Raw genomic sequence first — 15338 nt, 5'->3', positions numbered from 1 at the left:
CAAGGGGTGAAGAGATGGTCTCTTTAGAACTCAACAGTTTGTAGGGCTGGGGATTTAGCTCAGTGGTTCCACCGCCTGCCTTGAAAGCACAAAGTCCGGAGTTCGATCCCCGGTACCCAAAAAAGAACTCAACAGCTTTGTAAGGCACTCAATAAGCAAACATACAGATAGCATCTGATCTGGCATTTACTCATTCACTGACTATTTAGCCCGAGTGTACAAAACACAACAGAAATCGACATTCATTCATTATTTTTGTTTGTCTAGCCAATTCCCCCTTTTGGTATCAGCATCTCAATCTTTCTGTGGTTCCACAGGAGATATGTGACTTATGCCTCACCAATGACATTCCTGGTCCCAGAAAATGATTCAGGGTTACAGGCATGACCCAGGAAAGAACAATCAGAGCCAACAAACATCTGTAGAACCAACAGAGTTGTTCAACATGTAGGAAATAAGACCTTAGCTGCCAAAATGTACTTACAAGGAGAAAACCTGCCTAAGAATGAAACCAGATCAAAATGAGCTAGGAGATGACAAGAAACAAGGCATTGAGGGACGTGATTTGAGCCCTTAAATTCAGCTCTACCTGACGCTAACTCTACTCTTGAACTTTTAGTAATGTGAGCCAATAAATTATCTTTTAAATTGTCCTAATACTGGGTAAGTTTCTGTCACTTGCAAATCAGTGTCCTAACACATTACTGCTGCCTTATTTCTTTAAAAAACTTTTACAGTAGGGGCCAGGGATTTTAGCTCAGTGGTTCAGCCACCTGCCTCAGAACCACAAGCTCCCAAGTTCAATTCCCAGTACCAAAAAAAAAATTTTACAGTAATAATTCTTCAGCCAAATTGCCTAGCCTGAATAATAAAAAAATTTTAAATAAAAATCTTTTGAAATGAAACATTCTGAGAAATGAATATGAAATAAATTTGTCCCTTGTTACTCCTTGCATCTTGGGGGGGGGGGTACGGGGATCAAACTCAGGACCTTGCACTTGTGAGGTAGGCGGCGGAACCACTGAGCTAAATCCCCAACCCTGCTCCTTGCATCTTAAGAATCTTTGAATGGATGACTAAATTATTTCCTGTCTCACAAAGGAAAATTCACTGCTTGACATAATTGTTCATTTACACCTAATCCTAATACCAAGTTGTTTAAGCTTTTAGGACACTAAAAACCTGTCTATTCAGTTCTGTTTTTGTGGTTCCCAGGAGTTTACAGGAAGAGGTGAAATCTGAGGGCTTTTCTACTTCAGTTCACTTCTTTCTTCAATCCATACTCCTTTAAGGAAAAGAGAAGAACCCAAAAGAAGAAGAGTGTGTTGTAGTCAGAGTTTGCAAGGTAACAGATTTAATACAGGACACATAATTAAAGTATTATTTTATAATATTCACCCCAAAACTCAAATACAGAGAAATGCAAGAGATCTGTACATGCACTAGAGACCCGCAGAATCTAGCCAATGGCTTGGATCCCCCAACAATGTCCCCCACGAGTCCAGCTAAAGGCCTAGAGCCCATGGCAATGTCTCATGTTAGTCTATATTGAGGATCTGCACCAGGAAGGCCCAAGGGCCAGTGGTGAAATATAGAAAGTCTGCACTGGAGGGATGAAGGGTCTGTGCCACCAGGCTGAGGGATCTGCACTGCCCCCAGGAAGAGACACTCAAGTGAAGACCAGAGCTCCCCTGAATAAAACAGCAGCCATCCCCAGTGACAGCGAGGACCTGAGCTTCTCCAAAGACGAGAACAGTTGACTTCATACCAGGAAAACCAGCTGCAGCAAGCTTCTCCAGGAAAATCAACCACATCCAATCTTCCTCTCTAGTTCTCCTTTTATGCTGTTGGCAACAATTCTCAAGTGGGTCTTCCACACCCAGAACCACGCTGACTCTGTTCAGCTGGGCATTCCAAGTTGATCATTAGTTAATCCATCAGTGTGTTGGATTCTACAAGCCTCCCTTTGGCTCTCACCCCACAAAACAGAGGTCAGTCATGTGGTCAGACCACAAGTGAAAAGTGCTCACAGCAGGACCCATGTCAGCAGTCACATTCTGTGAGTTTACAACTTCTTCACTGTTTTTAAAAAGCCCATTCTGGGGCCAGGGATTTAGCTCAGTGGTTTCACCACCTGCTGCGCAAGCGCAAGGACCCAAGTTCAATCCCCGGTACCAAAAAAAAAAAAAAAAGCTCATTCCTACTGAGTAACACAGAATCATTATGGAGCCTCCACAAGGAATCCGGCCAGTACCTCCTTCCCCTTTCTGTTGACACCTGCCTGGACACAGATGTGACATTTACCCTGGTGCATGCAATAAAGGTCACATCAGATTGCTGATTTACAATGAACTAAGTGAGGTAGGAGTATACCAAGCCTAGCCCGCAGTGACAGAGTTTGGTAGAAAGGACACAGGACTGTAAGTCCCAAGGACTTGTCCTGACCAAGCAGTAGGGGCCTTTGATAAATCATTTCACTTTCCAAGATGATAATTTTCTTATCTTTAAAATGTGATAAGTAGATATGGATTGGTGTTTTTCACTCTGGGTAGCGACCCATATGGTGAGTGGTGAAGCCTATTTAGTGGATCAAGATTAACATTAAAAACAAGGATTCTAGGGCTGTGACATGGAATATATAACCTGAGCCTGGAGCACCCTGAAGTGCCAGAAAGTAAGAAAGTCTCAAAAAAAAAACTCCACAAAAAGGGTCTTATAAAGACAAAGGAGTCAACTGAACAAGCTCCTTCCTAGAAGCCAAAGTTGAACAATTTGAGCAACAAAATAAGGAAGGTACTACTGCATTATAATCCAAAATATAAAGTACATATCCATGAATCCATACTAATATAAATATGATTGATGAAATAAATAAATGAGGAAAAATAGAAAAATATGCCATGCAGAGGAACACCAAAGTAATTCAGATAGATTCTCTAACCTCATGAAGGTGGAATGTGACTCCCTACTTCTTATCATGGGCTGTGCACATGACTGTTCCAAAGAGTACAGAACAGAAAAAGGAGGAGAAAACAACTTCACAAATACTACACGTCCAGACTATGAAGGTCAACATGAACACAAACCTAAATCATGATAGTAACTGCCTTTGATGTGACATGCTGAGAATGGCACCTTACTTCTGAGAGCTTCTTACCTCAAACCTGTAATCCAGTCTAACTATGAGAAAAACATCAGACATACCCCAATGGAGGAACATTCTACAAATTACTGACCGCTACTTTTCAAAACCATCAAGATCACCCAAAACAAAGAACCCTCACAGACTGAACATGTTCTCTAAAAATGTGTGTGCTGAAAATTTACTCCCTGGTGTAACAATGTTGACAGATGGAACCTCTGGGGAGGTATTAGGCCAGGAGGATGGAGCCCTCATGAATAGATTAACGCCACTATAAAGGGGGAAAGAGTTGCAAGAATGGACTCTGTGGCTTGCCCTTCCATCTTCCCCAGTATGGGGATGCAGTCAGTAAGAAGGCCCATACCCACACCAGTGCCTTAGTATTAGATTGCCCAGCCTCCAGACTGTGAAGGAATAAATTTCTGTTCTTTATAAGTTACCCAGTCTCGGGGACACTTAGAGCAGCACAAAATGCACTAAGATATCTGAGAAACTGTCACAGCCAAGGGGAGACCAAGGAGACATAACAACTAAACAAAACATGGTGTTCTGGACAGGATCCTAGAACAGTAAAAGGACATCAAGGAAAAAAGAAAACTAAGCCAATCGGAATAAAGTAGGATTTCTGGTTAATACTGCATCAGTACTGGTTCATTAATTGGGCCAAATGTACCACCGGAATGTAAGGAGTTACTAATCAGGAAAGCTCGATTGGGTATATGGGAACTCTGTGCTATCTCCCCTTTCGTGTAACTCTAAAACTCTCTAAAATTAAAAGCTATTTTTGTGTTGGGAGAGTGAGATTTAAACAAACAAACTTGGACACACTTTGAATATTTTCAGAGGAGATGAGCTCTAAGCTTTTTACCAGCTATAAAGGCAATGTGGGAGGAGCGCTACTTGTACTGTAAGGAGAGAAGGCTCAGAAAGCTCAGACATTTGCCCCCAGGGTAAATCACTCACCTAGCTTCAGTCTGATTTTTTTCAACTGCCCTGCCCTGCTCACTGGGTTGTTTTTCAGAAGCGGTGTTAGTCAGCTTTCCATCATTGACAAAATATGAGAAAATTTAACACAAAGAAAGGTTTATTTGAGCTCATGGTTGCAGAGGTTTCTGCCATGGTCACTTAGCCCAGCAGGTCTGAGCCTGCGGAAGCACAGTACATCAGGGCAGCAGGAGCACGTGGGTGAGGAAGACAGTTCCTTCACAGCAGCCAGGAAGCAAATAAAGTGGGAAGGGCTGGGGTCCCAATATACCTTCCAAGGGACACCTCCAATGACTTGACTTCCTCCCACTAGGCCCACATTCTAGTTTTACCACCTCCCAGTAGCACCACAGGCTGCTGACCAAGCCTTCACCACACAGCCTTTAGGGGACACTTTCAAACCACAGCAGAAACAGTATTTTAAAGTGATTTTTACAAACTTAGAAATGCTATACAAAATAACCAGAATTCTGACTCTTTCCCAAATCAGGTCAGACTCGTGGCTGGTCACGATTCAGTCTTCAGCCCAGAGAATCAATGCTTGAATCTGCAAAAGTGGTCCTAGACCAGCAGCATCGGTATTTTCAGAGAACTTGTTAAAAACACAGAATCTCAGATTCTGCCCCAGACCCAGTAAGTCAGAAACGTGGGACCCAGAAACCTGTGTTTTAAAAAACCCTACAGAACACTGTGGTGCTGCTGACGCTTAGAACTACTGCTCCCAAGACACCCATCACTGTGTGTCCTATTCTTTTGGTCCCATACCTTAGCTAGCAATCACTGGGCTCATTTTCTTTGACACTTCTATCACATCTATTAACAACTGGCTAAGGAGAAGCACTGCTATCTACGGGGACAGAGGCAAGCCCAAGACTTAACTAAAACCTCAGCACGAGTTAACATTTACAGGAAGACTCAACTTCCCTCATCTCCTAGAATAGTTATTCTGCCTAAGTCTGTGAAGTTCTTAGCCATGAAAGAAAATCAGGGTACCTGTCAGGCCCACGTATCTTACATTTTACAGAGAAAATACAAATTCTCACATTCTGGGCTTTGATCACTGGCATTTGTCAATCTGTGTTTCAGAAAGGCAGCTATTTTATATAAACATCTATCTGTGGATGGATACCTAAGAAAATAAGATCTTTGGGTGCCAGAAAACAATAGAGACTTCTAGGCCCTCAATCAAGTAACACATGATGCAGTTACAAGCTGGAATGCTATTCTGATCTGTGGGACCAAAGACTAGAAGAACAGGAATTACAAGTCAGAAGCCTACATTTGCAGGTTTGCATGCAGAAGTCTGTGCAGTCCTTTTTCCTAATGATGTTTAAGCCACAGCCTTTATCCTTTTCCTTTCCGATGATTTTTTTTTTTTTTTTCGGTGGTACCAGGAATCAAACTCAGGACTTTGCACTTGCAAGGCAGGCGCAGCGCCACTGAGCTAAATCCCAGGCCCCTTTCTGATGATTTTTACATTTCTTAGCGACATGCATGCATCAAACTTAAGACTGCCCTGGGCTAGAGAGTCTGAGCTGAAAACCTAATTGGGGGAAATTTTACCCTATGTTTGTGTATATGGATGTTTATAAAAGAAAAGAATTGCTGGGACAAACACAGTATCCCTAAGAACAGAGACAGGGCTTCTGTGTGTGCCAAGAGAAGCAGATCATTTCTTCTCAGGCACAACTCATAACTAAATCATACAAATACATATAAGTTAACAAATCATCAAAATTTACCTCCACTTTGCTTATCCCCCTTCTGTAACAGAAAGCCTCCATTCCATAAGTTAGTGACAGTTAAAAAGACACCACTATCACACAAGCAAATTCAGCTCAAGTCAAAACACCAAGAAACTGAATTTGCACTAGCCATCACAATACCTGCCATTAAATAGAGTACTATCTATCTCCAGTTTTTATGGTAATTGTTCCTATTTCCCTCTTTCCCTTAATAAACACACAAGAAGTGCTCCAGCAATACATTTTTTTTTTTTTTTTTTTTTTGAGTTTTGTAAAACAAGGTCTTGCTATGTAGTTCAGGCTGACCTGGAACTCTGAGCAATCCTCCTGTCTCAGCCTCCGGAATGCCGCGATTACAGGCATGTGCCACTACACCCGGCTTCCAGTAATACAATATTTAATTGTTGTATCTGACCATCAAAATGAACGCATAATCCCTTGTTCAAAATGTCTTGTGGCTCTCCAATTGGCAGAGAACAGAGTGGACATTCACCACCCCCTCAGGTTTCCAGTAATTCTCTCCTTCCAGCTACAAAGGATAACACACTGACCTATGTTCACCACTCTCCTCCGCCTGAAATGTCTTTCCGTCCTTCCCAGGAGATTCCTCCCAATCAGTACTTTGGAATTACCCTCATCCACTCAGTGGTTATTATAGAAACAGAACCCAGCCCAGAAAATAGTTGTCAGAATTAAATCAGGCAACAGTCTTTCAACAGTACACAGAACAGGGCTGGGGATTTAGCTCAGTGTTTCCAGCGCCTGCCGCACAAGTGCAAGGTCCCAAGTTCGATCCCCAGTACCAAAAACAAAAACAAAAACAACAACAACAACAAAAAAGTACACAGAACAGTATCTCAGTTTTAGTAGATAGTCTGTAAAACAAATTACTTTTAAGATGATTTTATGATCCTAATACCTGTATGGCTAGTGACCCTTCATCTACCCACCTACTCCCCCCACCTTGGGGGGCTTACATTCCCCCAAGTTACCACATGTACCCCCTTTCTCCTCTGGGACCTGGAATACAGGTTGTACAGGTTGGGTCTCCCTTGGAAACGTCAACTATAACAATTTCAACTAAACCACTAACTCAGAGCCGACCTTCAGCTTTGTCTCTCTCCAGACTTGTTCCTGGATATCACTACACTTAATAACAGTTCAAGCTCAGCACATTCAAAACCAGAAGCATTCTTTTTCCCTAAGATCACCTCATTTTTCTACTTCTCTGATAGCAGCCAATGACACCATAAACAACAGACACAAAGACCTGAAACTCTGCAGTGACTTTTTGGTTGTTTTATATATTTCTTTCAGAATGAGTAATACATTTACTTGGAGGGCCGGGGATTTAGCTCAGTGGTTACACTGCCTGCCTCTGCAAGCTCAAGGTCAAGAGTATGATCCCCAGTACCAAAAAAAAAAAGAATGGCTACATTTACTTGGAACAAAGCTCAAAAGAAACAATTTCAATCTCACACCTGTCCTCCTGCCTCCCCCTATCCCTTCCTGGGAGATTCTGAAGTTGTCAACCTCTTGTGTATCTTTCAAGATATTTTATATTATATACACATAGTACCAGCAAATATTTATGAACCACTCTGCTGAAAAATACAATCATAAATACCCAGAACTGTCCTGACTATTAAGTTCCATGGTGTAAATACTCCCACCATGACTGATTTCAAGCAGCCAACACAAGTCACAAGCTAAGGTCTAGGGAAGAGATGGACACAACTAGTCCTCACAGGCAATGTGAGCAGACTTCAGTCCACCAGCTTTATGTTTGTGTGCACATATGCATAAATATATATACATGTGTGTGTGCGTACATATAAAATATACTACATGTGGATATATTTTTACTGAAATGGATGCATACTGTGCATATCTTTGTATATATTGTATATATATCACATAGTTCTGTATTCTATATCTTGCTTTTTTATTTTTATTCTTATTTTTCTATTTTTTGGTACTGAGAATTAAACTTGGGGCCTCAAACTTGCCAGACAGGCCCTGTACCACTGAGTTACATCCCCAGCCCCATCTTGCTTTTTAAATGAACAATAAATCTCACAGGTCATTCCATATCAGTAGATACAGAGCTGCCTCATTAATTGTATTTATTAACTAGTACCTTCTGATGAAAATAATTACTTTTAAACATTCAATTATTCGAGCAGCATTGGAATAAATAATTTTGTACTTATTTCTCACATTTGCATATCTGTGGGATAAAATTCCTAGAATCTCTTTGTTGATTCAAAGAGAATATGCATTTGCAGTTTTGATACAATACCACCAATGGCTCTCCATAGATCTTGCACTTTCAGCTATAATGTATGAATGCCTATTTCCTTAAACCTACACTGTTATCACATTCTGTTATATTTGCCAATCTGATAGGTGGAAAATAGCATATTACTAAAGTTTTAATCTGAATTTCTTTTTATGAGTGAGGTTAAAGTTTTACTATGTTTAAGAGTTTCTCTTATTGATTTGTTGGAGTGTTTTATACGTTGTTTTTTGGTTTTTTGGTTTTTCTTTTTGGTACTGGGGATGAACTCGGGACCTTGTGCTTGCGAGGCAGGAGGCAGAAACACTGAGCTAAATCCCCGGCACTATTTTATATGTTGATAAAGGAAATCTTTATGAAATTAATTGCAATTACCTTCCAAAAGTTTTGATTACCTTTTGAAATAGCAAAAAAAAAAAGCCCTGCAAAAATTCTATGTATTCAAATGAATCTTTTTTTACTTTTATAGCTTCTGGATTTTATGTCTCACCCAGAAAGGATTTTCCACTTCCACTATTATTAAAGCGACAGTCTATCTTATTTTCTTAGTTGTTTAAACGTTAAACTTTTGATCCATGTGGGATTTATTTTGGTAGATGGAGTGACACAAGGTTTCAACTTTGCTTTTTGCCTGACTGTATCAAAATCATTTATTATTTCTCATTTTCCTTTCTCTCAAGCCAACTTCCAGGCTCCATTCCTAGTGCTATCATTCTAATTTTTCAATGTTTTGACGTCTTCTTTCTTTTTCTCCCACTGGAACCATCCTCATTCATATCATGGCCCTGTACCTATAGTCTCAGTCTCCAGCTTCCTCTACCACCACCAGAAGATATTCCTCTGAGAGGGCTCCATCACTTTTTTGTTCATTGTTCAGAACACTTTAGGCTTGTACTATGGGATTTAGTTGGGCCCAAACCTATCTCTACATTCCTGTATATCTTGTCACTATTCCTATCAAAATAGTCCTTTCCTTCATCAAACTGGAGGGTTCATTAATCCTTAAAATGTTATGCCTTGGCTCTACCTAGACTGTCCTTTCTACCAAGTACTCCTCTATTCCTTTCTTCATCTCTGTACTAGGTGTCCTTTAAAAGTTGGCTGAAACATCTACTTCTCTGCAAAAACATCTCCCATTATTCTTTCTGAACTCCTTCTGTACCTTGTATCGGTACACACACACACAAGACACACACACACACACCCCTCTCTGTCCCTTACTCTTGTGTTTTCACATGTTTCTCCCAAACTGGACTGGATGTTCTTTGAGGGGAGAGACTGAGACTAATTACCTCTTGCCAGCTCCCAGCTTCTAAGGAGCAACATATACATAATTATTTTTAATGATATGACAGTGCCTAGGACTCAAACTCTAAGTACATGAGAATCACCAGAAGGACTTATTAAAAAAAAAAAAACTCCCAGGGCCCACTCCCAGACTGAAAAAGTCTGAACTTGAGCCTGAACATGTGCACTATTAACCAGTTCCCAGGAGATGCTGGTACATCTTCTATAATCATTGAAACCACTACTTTAGACACATACCAAATCTCAGCTTGAAAACCTTTAGAAAATTTGAGTACAGTATGTACAAAAATCTCATGGAAGAAGAAATCCTCTCAAGGTAGGTGTTATTTATTGTTTGTTTGTTTGCAATACTGGGGATTGAAACCAGGGCTTCATATATGCTAGGCAAGTGCTCTACCACTAAGCTACACTCCCAATCCAAGCTAGGTGTCATTTAGGTGTAGATTTCACTTTGTCCATGCAGTACAGCTCAAAGAGGCAGTGCCCCAAGGCCCTGGGCAGAGGTGCCGTTGGTATTGGATCCATCCTCTGATCCTTGGGCACTAACCTCCACCAGTCAAATTCTGTCCATCACATGCAGGTATTCTCTGGGGAATAGCTTGGCAGGAGGCAGAATGACATGAATATACCCAGCTCTGATACTTACTTTCTTTGTAATCACAGGTAAACCACTTAACCCTCCATGGGCCTGTGTTCTTTGGATAGAAGCAACAGAAACCAATCTGGCAAATAAAACCAAGGAAAATGTACTAGAAAGAAATATCAGTTTAAGAAACCAAAAGGAAGGCAAGCCCTAACACAGATCCACAGACTGAAAGCCAGATCACTCCAGTGTTGTACAGTCAGAAACAGTCTGGTCAGGACACATACAGTGTAGTCTCCATAACTCTTGGCTTTGGACCAGAGTCCACGAGGAAGCGTCTGATATGATCCCAGCAGACTATATGTAAAGGCAAGAAGTGGTTTCTCAAATGGAAATCAGGAATGGTAAATGGATGTTGGAGAATCAAAAGCAACTGCTCCCACCTTCTGTTCATTCATTGGTAACCTGAAATGATAATTACCACCATATATTATAAGAAGATCCAACGAAGTAGTCTCATAAGGCACTGAGCCTGACACTGTAAATTCGCAGCATTTACTGGCTGCCATTGGTATTATTATTATTGCTCTTTATATTATCATTACCAACTTTAATGGCACAGCTCCTTATTCCCTAAGGACTCCAACAAGTTCAAAGGGAACAAACCTGAGTTGCTTCTATATATGTCAGAAATTAGTTTCAAGAAGCTCTGAACCTGTGAGAAAAACCAAAGTGGGCCGCCTCTATTCTTTTAAGCCTTCAAATATGCCTAACTCACTTAATCTCAGATGCCAGACAACGGAGCTACACAAGAATCAGAGTCAGCAAGTTATGGTAATGCTACTTTCAGTGCTGTTCTAGAGGACAGGTTGTTAGATCTCATTCAGATCCAGTTACAAAGGTGGTACAAATTCAACTTCGGGTTCGATCCTTATTAGCAAATAAAGTGATGTGCAGCATCATACAGAGAAATTCAAACCTTTGGAAGAGGAACTACAATACTCCTCCTCCCAGTTCTAAACGGCCTCCTGCAAGCAGCAGAAAAACACAAAAGGGCAGGACTTTGCTCATCTCATCTCCCAGGAGGATTCCCCATTCTCTTTCCCATTTTCAGATCCTCACAGCCTCAGTTGTGACCTACAGAAATATGGAACTTTTCTCCCTAGGGTCCCAATTAAAATCCGGGCTCATTCTTTTGAGCCTTCTGTCACCATTATAATTAATGAATTCTGTTTAACATCTATATCCTCTCTAGCCCATAAAGTCCTTGAAGAAAGCTTTCGCTTGTCTAATTCATCTTACTATTTTGTAAGTAAACACAGATATCTATCCGGTGACATTATTTTCAACTACAGAAATTTTATGTGAAAGCAATTTGCTTCTCAGCTTTAAATCCACACACTATTTTTTTAAGAATCATATTCCACTCATACTTGAGAGGTCTTGGGGAGTCTACAAACAATCACATTCTGGCTCTTAAACAACCAATGGATTTAGGTGGAGGCAATTATAAAGCAAGTCCAGGGAAAATTCAATTTCAGAAGTGTAAGATTTGAGTAAGCACAATGAATTACCACTCAGTTTTCTATATTTCTCTATGATGAAGGGACCATTTCATCAACTTCAAAACAAATGAATCAGATAAATAACCAAAGGAATAATTCTTCTATTCCTTCATGACATTGTTTCATTTATTATAAAATAAAGATTTAAGTTTTCACATAGATGAAATAAATCCAGGAGTGAGAATGAAAGGCCACACCCTGACTGCTATTAGCTTCTACAAAGAAGCATTTTTAAACAAATTAGTATTTCTTGTCTTTTCACAGAACAGGACTCATTTCCAAATAAAATATTTTATTCTAGACTTTTGTAAAAAATTCATATGTCTGATAACACAGAGCAGCACTATTTAACAGAAATATGTTAAAGCTATATATAGAATATTAATTTTAAGTAGCCAATTAAAGAGTAAAGGAAACAGATGAAATTAGTTACAAATCTGCATAACTGTATTATAACCAAAATAATTTCATTTAATATGCAACCAAAAAAAATTCATTGAAATATTTTTATAATCTTTATCATACCATTTTCAAAATTCAATGTGTATTTTATCTTTATACCACATGTCAATAAGATTAGCCTCATTTCCCATGCTCAATAACCCCATGTAGCCGATGGCTGCCCAGGGAGACAGCACAGGTACAAAGAACAGCATTAAATCCCCAGTAACACATCACCCAGCTTCAGTAATCAGTAACTCACAGAAAGCCTCGTTTCCACTTTACTTCCTCCCCACTCTCAATTATTTTAAAGCAAATCCTAAAAATCACAGCATTTCACACATGTTCAAATTTCCTTAATTATCTTTTTTTTTAAGAGATAATGCATTCACATTGGGATCTAACCAATCAACTTCTCTTTAATGACAAGATTTACAGCTGAGGAGGTGGCATAGTGGTGGTAGAGCACTTGCTTTGTGTGCTGAGACCCTGAGTTTGATCCCAGCACCACAAGAAAAACTAATTTTTTGATGACCCCCAACATAATAGGAGTCACATTTTCAATAAAATGCTTTATAAATTCAGATGCTTATTACACATTTATCTTGTGTCAGACACTGCTCTAGCCCCAAGACACTTTGTGAACCAGACTCAAAGAAATGTCCAGCTTGGTTCTAGCTGCATATCAGGATCAGCCAGGAAAGCTTTAAAAAACAATACCAGTTTCACCAAATGGCAAATGGATAAATACAATATAGCACATACATACAACAGAGAATTATAAAGCAAAAAAATGAAATAGTGATTCCTGCTACAACAGGGATGAACCTTGAAAACAACTTGCTAAGTGAAAGAAGCCAGACACACAGGTCACATATTATATAATTTTAAAGTAGAATGATAAAATGTTCTAACATTATTTATTATGATAGTTGCACCACTTTGGACATACTAAAAGCCACTACACTGTGTATTTTAAATGGGTGACTTACAGATGTATGAATTATATCTCAACACCGTTGTTATTTTAAAAAGAAGTGGCTGGGGATTTAGCTCAGTGGTTCTGGCACCTACCTCACAAGTGCAAGGTCCCAAGTTTGATCCTCAGTACCAAAAAAAAAAAAAACTAGGGCCAGGGATGTAGCTCAGTGGTGCCACCGCCTGCCTGACAAGCCGAGGTCCTGAATTCAATCCCCGGTATATAAATAAATAAATAAATAAATAAATAAATAAATAAATAAATAAATGTAGCTGAATTAAGTACACTACATTTACACAATGGAATACTACTCATTTATAATACAGAATGAGAAAATTCCTTTCAAAAAAATTCCAGTCACCAACTCTCTTCACCTCAAGCTATTTACGTGATCCAGGGACACTGGGAGTATGGCCTCAGTAGGCCCTAGGTAATTCTAATGTAAGCCAATGGAAAAAGTGGTTTAGGGCAAGACTCAGACAAGTAACTAACAGTTATACAACAGTATGAAGTGAGGACCCACAAAACAGTGAGTATTCTCCAACTCTAACTTGGAGAAGGCAGGAGAAGGCTACCTACTAATTGCATCCATGCTAAAATGTGATGCACCAGAGAGAATGAGCCATTAAGATATGAACAAGGAAAACAAGATTATTAAACAGATAAAAGATTAGGAAAAAACTGGGAGGCCAAGTCCCATCCTGCAAGGCCCCTCAGGGTAGGGTCCTGTGGTTAGTTCAGTAAGACTGAGAAAAACAGCAGCGCGTGATGAGTGGTGAGCTATGAGGCTAGACAGAAAAGCCTGAGGTGATTCAGAGAGATCACAAAAATCCAATTAAAAATCTAAAATATTCATGGATCAATAAAATATCCACAAAAATTTAGTTTACATTCCACAACAATTTTAATACACTTTCAATGTACCAATGATTAGAAGGAATAATCGATAATGTAAAATAGGAAGAAAAGGTCCAAAGGGGTAGGGGTAGTGGGAGGGGCAGGGGAAAGGAAAGAAGGGAAAGGAAAAATGATGAGAAATGGAAAAAATGGAAATAAAGTCTTTGTAAATAGGGAAGGGTGGAGGGCGTGAAGGGAGGGCTAGGAATGGGGAAAAAATAAGAAGCAAGATGCATTATGTAAAGGTACAATTCCCAATGAGAAATGTAATTGTGTTGGGTACCTAAAATGTACCAATAAAACAATTAAAATACATATTTATATACTTTCAATAATAACAGCATTACTATAGATACATAGTACACATCATATGCAAGATATCTATTCTACAAAGTTGTATATAATAATCTGTGAGTCCTTCACAGTATTCTCATGGTACAGAAGTCAGGGCAACCAGAGTAGGTTCTCATGGATTTAAGTGATTTTATTACTTCCTCATAAATTGATGAAGGTATTAAAGTATTGTGGATCAGAAACTAGATGTGGATCAAAAAGGCATGTTCCAACTACTTGTTTAACAGAATGTAATCAAATATAACTATTTAATATTCTTTTTTAACTGAGCACCTGCTATGGAGAGGACACTAGGCTCAGTGATGGAAGGGATAGAACACGAGAAGTATACACTCACCCTGTCTTCAAGACATTTCAGATCTAGAAAGGGGTAATACATGTGAATAAATAACTAGGCCAGAAGGCAGTGGGGTGATGGGAGGAATGGGGAAGGCAATAAAACGCACAAAGTGCTGAGGAAGAAAAGAAACCAACAACATACTCAGGGCTCTGAAATGGAGCTGGAGACTCATTCATATTTTTTTTAAATCCTCTGAGAGTTGCAGTTCAGAGAGATTGTGCTGGTACAAGCAGTTTAAAAGTTCAGCCTTAAAAGATTTAAGTTTTCACAGGGAGAGGCACTGAGAGAGCCTTCTAGGCAACAGGAGTGCATGGACAAAGACAAAATGCTTTGGTGATAAAGTACAGACTACAAACACACAGGGCTGGGGAATGATGGCATGACGGTGAAGGCTGAGCACAGGCTGCTGAATCCTGACTTTGGGCTAAGGAGTCTATACTTAAATGAGCAGAAAACAAAGGATGAGAATTGAATCTTAGCTATAGTACTTACTAGAGTTGCAAAGTAGACTTGAACTTAACTTTTCCTAGCCTCATATGGAGATTGAAGGTATAATAACAGCACTTGCTTTGATGCTGCTCTCAAGACTGAATGCAATATGCATGTACAGTACATACAACAACACTGAGCACAAGAAAGTTTAGCAGCTGTCACTGCTGTTACTAATATTTGTGTTACTAACTATATAAGCCCCCCAAGAC

At 39.6% G+C, this 15338-nt stretch overlaps 1 protein-coding gene across 7 annotated transcripts in view; it reads right to left on the bottom strand.

Annotated features, from left to right (window-relative positions):
- Osbpl3 (oxysterol binding protein like 3) overlaps positions 1-15338 on the bottom strand; it is a 204426-nt gene that overhangs the window by 185991 nt on the left and 3097 nt on the right. The gene's annotated exons all lie outside the window — the stretch shown is intronic.

Source organism: Heterocephalus glaber, unplaced genomic scaffold, assembly GCF_053883595.1.
Source record: "Heterocephalus glaber isolate CG9 unplaced genomic scaffold, H.glaber_assembly_v1.0 deba00000676, whole genome shotgun sequence".
NCBI classification, from domain to species: Eukaryota; Metazoa; Chordata; class Mammalia; order Rodentia; family Bathyergidae; genus Heterocephalus; species Heterocephalus glaber.
The sequence above is the reverse complement of the archived record's forward strand: the minus strand, read 5'-3'. Positions and strand labels throughout refer to the sequence as shown.